This window comes from Dipodomys spectabilis, unplaced genomic scaffold, assembly GCF_019054845.1.
Source record: "Dipodomys spectabilis isolate Male_0828 unplaced genomic scaffold, ASM1905484v1 ptg000122l, whole genome shotgun sequence".
Classification (NCBI taxonomy): Eukaryota; Metazoa; Chordata; class Mammalia; order Rodentia; family Heteromyidae; genus Dipodomys; species Dipodomys spectabilis.
In genome coordinates, this window is record NW_024870799.1 from 770,369 (window position 1) to 783,073 (window position 12,705).

At 41.0% G+C, this 12,705-nt stretch overlaps 1 non-coding gene across 1 annotated transcript; it reads left to right on the top strand.

The window, feature by feature from the left end:
- The first annotated feature begins 7,221 nt into the window (after positions 1-7,221).
- LOC122115639 lies at positions 7,222-7,384 on the top strand. The gene has a single exon (XR_006148823.1). It is a non-coding gene; the product is annotated as a U1 spliceosomal RNA (small nuclear RNA).
- The last annotated feature ends 5,321 nt before the right edge of the window (positions 7,385-12,705 follow it).

Below are 12,705 nucleotides of genomic sequence, written 5' to 3' on the forward strand. Positions count from 1 at the left end.
TCCCATCCCTTCAATGATTTAGGCATGCTGTATGTGATTTGTGCTGCACTGCTCGCAATGCAGTAACAATGTAGAGATCACAACTGGATGTTGTGTGGCTAGCTGTCCATACTTGGACATGAGTTCCCTGACCGGCAGGGCCCATAACTCCATGCTGGGAAAGTGAGAGGAAGATTAACTGGCTTATATCCGTGTAGTCTGAATGACCCCAGGAGGCATTGAGGCCTCCTCTTCATGTCCACGGCCCCTCAGCATATTGATAAAAATGACACACCATGCCCAGTCATCACCAAAATGCTCACCTGGTCTTGGGCATTATCACCACCATCTCACCCACTTCTCGCAAATTCAGTTAAAATGCTGCTGTCCATGAGTAAAGAGCAGAGGACAAGAAAGCAGGTACCCTAGGGAAAGTAAATACTGGACCTCTTCCACGGTGAGAAGACAATGCAACCTGCAACTATAGAATAGCGAAGGAGTTAAGATGGTTGTGCACACAGCCTGTGCAGAAAAAATGCCAGACCTAGTATGCCCTGGTCAGAGTTTCAGTCCATAATCATCTATAACAAAGACATCTCAGGTACAGATAAACCAAGTTCATAGTGTCTTTCCTTCTTTTAGTCTGTGCCATTCTGGGGTTTGCACTCAGAAAATGGACACTATCCCTGAAGTTTATGTTTTTTTCCCTCAAGGCTACTGCTTTACCAGTGGAGCCACAACTCTACTTCTAGATTTTTTTTGTACATAATTGGAGATAAAAGTCATACAGGCTTTCCTACCCAAGTTGGCTTCAATCACTGATCCTCAGCCTCATGAATAGCTAGGATTACAGGCTTGACCACTGAGTCTGGCAGCAACCATCTTCCTTTTTTATTTCCTTTTCTTTATTTTTTGTCAGTTATGGGCCGGAATTCTGGACTTGGGCACTGTCCCTCATCTCTTCAGATCAAGGCTAGTGCTGTACCACTTGAGCCACAGCATGTCTTCCAGCTTTCTTTCATCTTATGTGGTACTGAGGAATTGAATCCAGGGCCTTATGCATGCAAGGCAAGCACTCTACCACTGAGCCACCTTCCCAGCCTCATCTTTCGTTTTCTTAAAAAAATATTAATAGGAATATGATGTTCAGAGGGGTAACAGTTAAGCCAGTGAAATTAAACAGTTGTCAGGTAATGAATACATTTTTGGGAGACAATTACAACCCTTCCCTTGCTCTAAGTTTATCTCTCCCACTGTGGGTTTTTTGTGGTTAATTGGAGATGAGTCTTCCAGACTTTGCTGCCCAGGGTGACTTTGAAGTACAATCCTCAGACATCAGTCTGCTGATGAGTTAGGATTAGAAGCTTGAGATTTAAAGACAGGATGACTCTTCTGAAGATTGTTCTATATTGCCTATAGGGCTGTGGGCCTGAATGGACCTAGGCAGTGAATGCCAGGCAGGTCTCTCATCTGGAAGCATGTGTCCTACTTAAGCCTGACTGGCTCTCAGAACAGATAGGTGATGCTTTCAGAGCAAGAAACAGTGTGTACTAGCTCAACAGAAGTCTTCACTGTATTTGTCTTATTCAACAACTACTGAGTTGCTTATATTATCAACACTTTTTCTTTCTAAAAACATATGTATTGTAAGATTGCAGTACCTACAGATTTGTAATGGCCTAGGAATATATGTGTGTTATCAGATTTAACATTCAACCTACATAAGTGTTCCAAATCATGTTTTATTTATCTTAAAGTAGTTCTTGAATATTACTCTTTATTAGTAATGATATTATTAATATAGGTATTAAAGTTCTTCAAACATGTTTCTCTTACTAGATGAATCCTTACAGTGACATTGAAAGCATCTTCTGGAGTAGCAATGGAGAAGATACTTGGTGAATACAAAGAATGAGGATGAGAAGTGTGAAAAACAGAACTAAGAGACTTACAAGTGTGACTGGGAAACATCTTCCACAGAGAAGAATCCCAGACTTTTGAAGGTATGTCAGTGTGAGAATAGGTCTTTAACCAGTTCACGTGACCACATGGGTGAGTCTCAATGTTGCCACTTAGATATTATTTTGATTCCTATATGAAAGACTTATGTCCAATGGGCTTTCACAACCCCAGATTTATGAATATTTGCTGTCTTCTTTCCTTCAATATTACTTCATACTTTAGTATTGAGTGCATTTTTTCTTTTAAAACATGAAAACAACACCATCTTTTGGACTGAGGTGTTTCCTGTCTCCCTAAGAATAGCTCTGGTATTTAAGAGTATTCCTGACAGGTTCCAGTGCCTCACTTCTTTAATACTAGCTACTCATGAGTCTGGGATTTGAATATCACAGTCGAAGCCTGCCTTGGTAGGAGAGTCCGTCAGAATCTCATCTCCAATCAACTACCAAAAAAGCCAGAAGTGGAGCTGTGGATGAAGTGGTAGAGAAGCAAAAAAGGCATAAGGGGAGGCTGCACTCAGCCTGAGCCTGAGCCCCTGCCCAGCCTTCAGGCACACACACACACACACACACACACACACACACACACACACACACACGCACGTGTCTTCCTGCCAGGCTTGTCCATGGAGTCCCATAAAATTGTTGGAGAGCTCTCTTCAAATGGACTCACCCTTTTATTCACTCCATTAATGTGGAAATTGACTCTCAGTAACCTATATCTATTGATTCAGGTTGTGTATTTTGCATCCCACTTCCTCTGCTTGTTTTCTGAGGTGAGTCTTGTTGCTCAATACAGCTGTCCATACACTTCAAGATGCTGCTTATGGTCTCGGGGCCTGCATTCACACTCCAAATGGAAAAATAAAATATAACCTGAGACACTCTGCTTACTTTGAGGACCATCTATCCAGGCAAGGGCAGCTCCCTATGAATGGCATATTGGAAGCCAGGCTCAGGGTGTTCAAAACAAACAGAAGTGAAGTGTGGAGGGCTTGAGTTGTTCTGAGGAAAAGCAGAGAATGGAGGAAGACAGAGAAACTGGGAAAAGACAACCTACCTTCTCATGTTTCCTTGCAGTTCCTGATCCACAGTATAACCTTTGCTAATTGCTCTGCTGTGTGTGTGTGTTTATGTGTGTCTTCATGTGCACAGTGGCTCTGGGCCTTGAATTCAAGGGCTGGGCACTGGGAAGTCAGGATGGGCACTGGGAAGTCAGGATGAATGTGAGCAGGTATATCATATGAGTGTGTGGAAGTAACTCCATCAAACCTCTCAGTGTGTGCAACTAGTATATACAGATGAAAGTGAAAAAAATGATTAAACAATGATCAAACAACTCCTTCCTAAGCTATTTAGAGATAACTTTAAAAAGTATCAGAAAGCATTGTTGGTAGGGGATATGAAAACAGCTGTAGTTAAAACTATGGGATTATTCAAGCCAGGTGCTGGTGGCTCATACTTGTACGCCTACTCAGGAAGCTGATAACTAAGGATCATTATTTGAAACCTTCCTAGGCTGGAAAGTTATGACACTGTATATAAGATATACTACTCAGAAAAAGCTCAAAGTGTTGCTCTGGTGCTCAAGCGGTAGAATGCCCTAAGTTCAAACCACAGGACTGGCAGAAAAAAGAAATAGTCCAAACTTAAGATGTCTAGGGAGTTTTAGACTAAATATCCTATAAAAACAAATTACTATATCTTGGGGCTCATTTGTTGTTGTTGTTGTTTTAGATATGTTATGTAAGTGTTTGGTTTTCTTTGTATATTATTCCCCCTATGGTATATTCCCTTTTGTCACTGTACTTGACTTTCATACCCTGCATCTTGTATATATATTTTTCTAATTTTGGGAGGGGAAGGGAAATTAAAAACGCTAAAACAAGGACACAGGATGACGTGTTGCAACAATGATAGCCATAAGACAGTATGTTGGAAATGAACTTTACAACTTCGGGTCGGGAGGGGAAGATTGCGGGAGGTGGAGGAGGTAAGGGATAATGGAAGAAAAACAAGGGAAGGGGTAACAATGCTTGACCAGAAATGTACTCATTGCCTTATTTATGTAACTCTAGCCCCTCTATAGACTCTTTACAATAAAATAAAATTTAAAAAATGAAAAATAACTAGTTATAACTAAAGTATGAAAGAAAAAAAAAACTTTCACCAACTGGCCTGTGGCATCAGTAATTAGAAATACAGTCAATACAAATAAATTGCAATACCCCTACAGATTCATGCCCATGGCTACTTCACCTTCCTTGTCCCCTTGGGAAAGTCAGGAGAAATCATTACAAGCTTCCTATCCTATGACAGTCTACTCAATACCTGTACCAAGATTGTCATCTGTAGGACATCAGATAGAAAAAGTCAATATTCCTTCCAAAAGGTTTTCAAATGAGCCTCATAAACCATAGCCTCCTACTGTCCTGATTTAAATCTTATTTCCCTGCCCAAGCTACAAATACATATAAACTTGTGGAGGGCTCTAGAGAGATGGACAAAGACTTATAAAACATGTACTATGTTTCACACCTGTAGAAAACTAAAACTAGATCCTTATATAGCACCCTGCAACAGAATCAACTCCAAATGGATCAAAGACCTTGGAGTCAAAGCAGATAGCCTGAAAACAATACAGGAAGGAAGAGGAGAACCTCTAGGTTCCTTGGCACATGCTGAAAGTTTCTTAATAAAGACCCAGAAACACATCAAATCATAGAAAGGTTGGACAAATGGGATTGCATGAAACTGCAGAGCTTCTGCATGGCAAAGGACATAGCTAGCAAGATCAATAGAAAGCCCAAGTACTGGGAGAAGATCTTCACTAGCCATACAATGGACAAGGGTCTCATATCTAAAACATATTTAGAACTCAAAAACTTAAATTCCCCAAGAACAAATCTTCAAAGAAACAACTGCCCCATAAATAAGTGGGCTAAAGACTTTAAGAGAAAGGTCTCTGAAGAGGAACTAAGAATGGCCAATAGACACATGAAGGAATCCTCAACTTCTCTAGCCATAAAAGAAATGAAAATCAAGACAATGTTGAGATTCCACCTCATCCCAGTTAAAATGGCTATAATCAAGAACTCTAATAATAACAGATGCTGGAGGGGATGTGGTCAAAAAGGAACCTTACTGCACTGTTGGTGGGAGTGTAAACTTGTTCATCCACTTTGGAAAGCAGTATGGATAGTCTTCAAAAGACTCGACATAGAGCTTCCCTATGACCCAACAATCCCACTTTTGGGCATTTACCCAAATGATCACAAACAAGGCTATATTAAAGCTACCAGCACAACTGTTTATTGCAGCATTATTTACCATAGCTAAGATATGGAACCAACCCAGATGTCCCTCAGTAGATGAATGGATCAAGAAAATGTGATATATTTATATATGTATATATATATGTATACATACATACATATACACACACACATATATATATACATATGTGTGTGTGTGTGTGTATATATATATTATATATATATAATATATATATTTTATATATATATATATATATAAAAAATAGAATTCTATGCCTCCATCAGAATTACCTCACCCCACTTGTTAGGAAATAGAAAGACTTGGAAAATATTATATTAAGTGAAGTAGGCCAGACCCCAAAAAACGTAGGTCCTATAGTTTCCCTTTTTTGCAATAACTAGTATATGTCTAGACAAGAAGGAAAGATCAAAAGCTATGTACATATGACCATATAGGATGATGTTAAGTGAAATAAACCCCAATACCGGAGTTCCAGTGCTTTTTTCTTCCTTGCTATTGTTTTTAACATATTTATAATGTACTATGTGATTTTTTTTTGTTTCTCTGGTATGTTCTTCCTCCAGGGTATTACTCCTGTTTTCACTGTATTTGTTTCTGGTGACCTGCGTCTTGTATGTACATAACAAGATACTTAAATAAGGATACAGTTTAACCCATTGTAACAATGAGATGTACAAAATACTGTGTTGTAAACAAACTTTACAACATTGGTGGGGGGTGGGAGGTGTTGGGAAGGTGGGGAAGGAAGGGATGTTTGGGGAAAAGAAAGGAGGTGGTGACAATGCTCGCTAGGAATTGTACTCACTACTTTACTCAAGTAACTGTAAAACTTCTGTACAATATTTTTACACTAAAACATTTTAAAAACAGCTTAAAGAACATACAATATGTTTTAATAAATTGGATGAGGATTCATAAAAGGCATGTTTTGAATTTTCTTTATTTTTAAAATAGAATGAGGGCTGGGAAGTTTGCTTAGCGGTAGAGTGATTGTCTTGCATTCGTGAGGCCCTGAGTTTGATTACTCATCACCACATAAGTAGGAAAAAGCCAGAAGTGGTGCTGTGGGTCAAATGGTAAAGCACTATTCTTCATCTAAAGAGCTGAAGGACAGTGACCAGGCCCAGATTTCAGTGTTCAGGCCCCATGACTGACAAAATGAAAGAAAGAAAGAGGAGTTGAGATAGTGTCCAGGGCCAAAGTTCAAGCCCTGAAAAAGTACCCCCTCACCAAACACAAAATCATACACAGGGCTGGGATTCAGCTTAGCAGCTTACCATGCATGAGTTTTGATCCCTAAAACAAGGAAAGGGAGAGATTGGGTGAGGGAAGAGAGAGGAAGGGAGAAAAGGAGAGGGAGAAATAACTGCATATAGAAAAGAGGGTAGCTCTGCATAATAAATGATATTCATTAGGGTACATGGTCAGGCAAACATTTTCTGTAAAGGAACAAAGTACGTCCAGGCCTTGGGAGCCACATGATATGCCGTAAGTATTACATTCTTCTGTGGCAGTGTGACAGAGGACACAGATAGAATGAATGCATTAAAACTTTACTAACATTCACTGAAATTTGAATTCTATTTTTATTTGAAATATGGCTAGTGTAACTGTGTGTCTGAATTTTTAATTTTATTCAATTTTGCTTACTGTAAGAATTGTCACTTACAGCTTTGTGGCTGGCTACCCAACTGAGTAGAACAAGTCTGGCCTCTAATGAAGTCTTAGAGCACCTCCAAAGTAATCCAGGAATACAAGCAACGGAAGTCACTCACCTTTTTGGTAGTCACAGTAAGAAACAGTAAAACAAGAAAATAAATGAACCTACAATTAAAAACACCAAAGGAGCTTTAAGCAAAATTCAGCAAAATTTATCTAGTATTTAAAGCTTAATCCTCAGATTTCAGCATTCTGAGTAGCTAGGATTACAAAAGTGAACTACTCTCATGTATTTGTTAGTTTTTTAAATACCAAGTCATCATTGTCACTTACCTGGCAGGGGAGATACCATGATCACGAAGGTGGTTTTCCCAGGGCAAGGCTTATCTATTGCACTCCAGATGTGCTGACACCGCGATTTCCCCAAATGTGGGAAATTCGACTGCATAATTTGTCGTAGTGGGGGACTGTGTTAGTGCTCTTTTCTGGATAGATAGATAGGTAGATGGATGGATAGATAGATAAATAGCATTGTATTTTATACTGCCCTCGTCTCCTTTCCTGCACTCAGCAGTCACTTGGTCCTAAGGATACTGTAAAGGATGAGGTACCTCTAGGCTTACTTTGTAGTTTCTAGGAACTACAAGGAGTAGAGAAATCAGCTACAACTCACCATGAGAAAATAAATGAGGAAGTTGGGTGCAGGTGGCTTACACATGTAATCCTAACTACTCAAGAGGCTGAGATCTGAGGATTGCAGTTCAAAGCCAGCCCAGGTAGGAAAGCTCAGGAGATTCTTATCTTCAATTAACCACCAGAAAACCAGAAGTGGGCTCTGGCTCAAGTGGTAGAGCACTTCACTTGAGCTGAAGAGCTCAGGGACAGCACCCAGAGTTCAAGTCCCATGACTTACAAATAGAAAGAAAACAAATGAGTAACCAGAGCCAATGGCTCATACCTGTAATTCTAGCGAGTCAGAAGGCTGAAATCTGAGGATCAAGGTTCAACACGAGCCTAGGAAGGAAAATCTATGAGATTCTTATTTCCAATTAACCACTGAAAACCATCAGTTACAATGTAACTCAAAGCGGTAGAACACTAGCCTTGAGCAAAAAGATCAAGGACAGGATCCAGAAACTGGGTTCAAGCCCCACAACCGAACAAAAAAAAAAAGAAAAGAAAAAGGAATGAGAAGCCACCTTAATGAAATAGCTAAGCAAGTACAATATACAGAATAACTCCTCCCTTCCTTCTTTTCTTCCTTCTATTCCTTCACATCCTTTCCCCCTTTCTATCCTGGAACTTAAACTCAGGGCTTCATGCATTTTAGGTAGGTACTCTACTAGATGATCCATACATGTGCTTTTTTTGGCTTTAGTCATTTTTCTTTCTTTCTTTCTTTTTGGAGGGCGGTCCAGTCATGGGGCCTGAACTTTCGGCCTGGGCACTGTCCTTCAGCTCTTCAGCTCAAGGCTAGCATTCTACCACTTGAACCACATCGCCACTTCCGGCTTTTTTCTTTTTACTTATGTGGTGCTGAGGAATCGAACCCAGGCCCTCAGGCATGCAAGACAAGCGCTCTACCACTGAGCTACCTTCCCAGCCCTCATTTTTCTTTTGTTGGTTATGTGACTTGAACTCTGTGCCTGGGTGTTGTCCCAGAGCTCTTCAGCTCAAGGCAAGGGCTCTACTGTTTGAGCCTGTGTAGCTAAGATTACAGGCATGTGCCACCTGCGCCCGGCTTGGCTTAGCTATTTTTGTGGTAGGGTTTTATGTCTGTGATCAGGCCGGTATGGACGACAATCCTTCTTTTTACCTAAGAAGCACAATGCATTGGGTTCAGATGTTGATTGAGATCCAATATTTTTAATGTTTTTCCTGGGCTAACATCAAATCATAATCCTCTCTGTATCAGTGAAGACCCAGCAGCAAGCATTACATCCCTGGCTCAAATTTCTGATGACTAAAACATCTGAACAAAGTTTTAATAATTTTAAATGTTGAATTTGGGGACAATGGGTGCTCTTACTTGCCTAATTGCAAATTGCACCAAAAATCCCAAATATTAACTTTTGATTTCCTAGAGTACATTAAATAAGCGTATAAACTTTAAAAAGCAATTAACTACACCGTTATATGTTACAGACTGTGATAGACAATTTGCTCCAGGAAAGTCAGAATGACTTGTGACTTTAAATGAGCATCATTATTCCACAATACTGTGAAATTCTGGAAATTATGTAATCACTTAATCACAATCAAAAAAAAAAGAACCTCGGGGAAAGGAGGGAGGGAGGGGATGGTAGGGGGAAAACTATGGAGGGGGTAACAATGTTCAAGAGGAAGTGTACTCATTACCTCACTCATGTAACTGTAACCCTCTGTATAGTATCTTTACAACAACAAAAAAGCAATTAACTAAAGGAAAAAGCTAAACAGAATACATCCTTACCATTGTAACTTTGGACTTAACACCTTGTCAGTCATTGCTTACATCATAGTTGTTTGTCTGGGCAGTATATTCCATACACGGATCATGCCACCCCCAAGGTTGAGGGCTAAACAGCCTATATCCACAGGAGTGAAAGCCAGGCTCCAGGCAAACCCACCAAAGGAAGGCAGGGTCCAGCAGCATTGTAGGTGGCAATGTCCCAACATATGACCTGAAGTTTTAGGGCAGCTTAAATAGAGATTTTTCTTTAGGAATAATACTCTATTAAGCCATACCTCTTCTTCTGGGTTTATCACTGCTTAATTGGAGACAAGTCTCATGGACTTTCCTGCTTGGGCTGGCCTGAAATCATGTTCCTCAGATCTCAGCCTCCTAAGCAGCAAGGATTATAGGCATGAGCTACCAATGTTTAAATTCATTATTCCTTTAATAAAAATCAAAATGGCTACAGTATGGTTTAACAGAGAGCTTGAATCCTTCTCTGAACCTTATAAATTTTCTGACTAGAAGCAGAATGACAAACTGACATGTGGGAAACAATCTACCATATTAAACCATTTTTCAGAAGAGTATCTGGCTCATCAGTTTGGCTCTTGTCCTAATGGGGACTTTTCTGCCGAAACACAAGCCTTACATCTAAGCCTCCTAAGTAAGATTATAGGCATGAGCCACCTGTCCCTGGCACCATTCACATTTCTGTACAAGTGAATAAAGCTCAGTGATATAGTGTCTACCTCTTTAACCAAAAGCAGGTAAGAAACCAAAATTGAATTTGAAATTCAGTTTAATATGAGTCTATATTCTTAACAACTGGGTTGTATATTATTTGATCTTTGCACAAGTCTCTTAGTAGATATAGCACACATGTCATGATTTTTCTATTTCAAATGGTCCATGAGAGATAGCTGGGCATGGTATGGTAAGCCTGTAGTTCCATCACTTGGGAGGCTGAAGCAGAAGCAGTATAAGTTCAAGGCCATTTTGGCTATGTAGTGAGATGCCATTTCAGAAGGGCAGAAAGTAAATGGCTCCTGAATATATAAGCCTTGGCAATTACTTTCCCATCTTCTGTTTCTACAAAGAGAAGCCTAAGACTCTCCAAGGCCAAACAGAAAACATGACGCAAAGACTAACACCAAAACAACTGGATACCAGATGTGTTGCCTCATTCTTGGGCCAATAGTGTCACCCAAAGACACACTTCAACAGTTGGGTCTATGTTCCCTCCTCTTCTCTTCAGAAAGGGTCATTTCAAAATCATCATTCCTAGAAATTAAAAGACATCAGTGATATTAGGATTTCCATTCCAGCATATTTACAAGTCAGTGAACACTTAAGACATTGGCAACTATAAAATTAAGTGACTAGCAAGTGGAACATGGCACCTGAAGACACTAATAGTTCATAGTATATGGTCTGTGAATTAGAACTTATTAAATTTGCTACCATAGCTGCAACAGGTGCAGTAACAGTTGAGGGAGGGCAGCAGCAACCTTGGCTCCAGCCCCTTGACATCCGGAGTGCATCATGGAACCTAGCAGCCCTTCACAAAGGCCAGGAGAGAAGGGGGCTGCCCGGAATGCTAGGATCATGCCTCTGGTGTAGCATGAGACCATCAACTCACTTCTGCTTCCTGGCTAGATAAGTAGGGGCCGCATGCTGTGTCACCTCACTCCTGTTTCCAGTTTGGGGGAAGGTAAGTGGGTCCCTGTGCCCCTGTCACCTCACTCCTGCTTCTGGTCTGGGTGGGTAGGAGCCGTGTGCCTGCACCACCTCACTCCCACTTCTGGTCTGGGTGACTGTGGGCTGCATGCCCATTTCACTCTCTCCTGCTTCCACTCTAGATGAGTGGGGGGCATGTGCATGTGTCATCTCACTCCTGCTTCTGGTCTGTGTGAGTTGGGGAGTAGAAGCCGTGGTGCCTGTGTCACCTCACCACTGCCTCTGGTGTGGGTGGGTAGGAGCCATGTCCCTGCATCACCTCACTACTGCTTCCTGGTTGGATAAGTCTGGGCTTGGTGCCCTTGGCTCCTCACTCTGGCATCCGGTCTGGGTGAGTGGGGACTGCTTGCCTGTGTCACATCACTCTGATTCCAGTTTAGGTGAATAGAGGAGTAGGGGCCATATGCCTGCACCACGTCACTCCTGCTTCCCGTCTGGGTTGGTCTGACTGGCTGTGAGCCAATTACTATTTTCAGATGCTGTTTACCAGCATGGACTGCAGCCCATGCCAGAGGTTAGACTTTTCCAGTTATCATAACAAAGCATGACATTAAGGGATTAGGATGGCACCTTGCTAGGTTTGAGAACGTTGTTATTAAGTTGTGTGTGTGTGCATGTGCACTGGTCTTGGGCCTTGAACTCAGGGCCTGAGGTCTATCCCTGAGGTATTTGGTTAAGGTAGAGCTCTACTTCTTGAGCCACAACTTAACATATGGCATTTTTTTGTGGTTAATTGGGAGTAAAAGTCTCCCAGATTTTCCTGACTGGGCTGGCCTTGAACCACTACCCTCATATCTCAGACTTTTCAGTAGCTAGGATTTACAGGTGTAGGGTGCCTCAGTATTTGCTTGTTTGCCATCCAGAGAGAACTGTGCTTGGCAAGTGTTCTGGAGGAAAAAGAATTGAAATCTTCCAATGAGCAGTGGTGAAAATACTGAGGTGCTAGCCCGGCATTGGTGGATCAGGCTTCTAATCCTACCAATTCAGGAATGTGAAATCTGAGGATTGCAGTTAGAAATCAGTGTGTGGAGGACAGAGTCCTTGAGACTCTTTATCTCCAACAAACTACCACAAACCTGGAAGTGGCACTGTAGCTAAGTGGTAGAGCACCAACCTTGAGCGAAAATGCACAGGGACAACACTCAGGCCATGAGTTCAAGTACAATGACCACAAAAACAAAACAAAACAAGAAAATAAATTTGGCTAAAAGTGGACCCCAGCCTATCACCATGCACCAACATCAACTCAAAATGGATTAAAGACCTTAACATTAAACCTGAATCTCTGAAACTACTTCAGGACAGAGTAGGAGAGACACTTGAACTAATAGGCACATGAAGGAACTTCCTGAACAAAGTCTCAGGGTCACAACAAGTTGGAGAGAGACTCGACAAATGGGACTACCTTAAAATAAAAAGCTTCTGCACAGCTAAATCTATCGCAACTAAGCTAGAAAGACAACCAATGAATTGGGAAAAAATATTTACCAGCAATATATCAGACAAGGGGTTAACATCCTGTATAAACAGGGAGCTCAAGAAACTAATCCCTCCCAAACCTAACAAACCAATTACTAAGTGGGCAAGGGAACTAAAGAGGGACTTCTCAAATGAAGAAATAAAAATGGCAAAGAA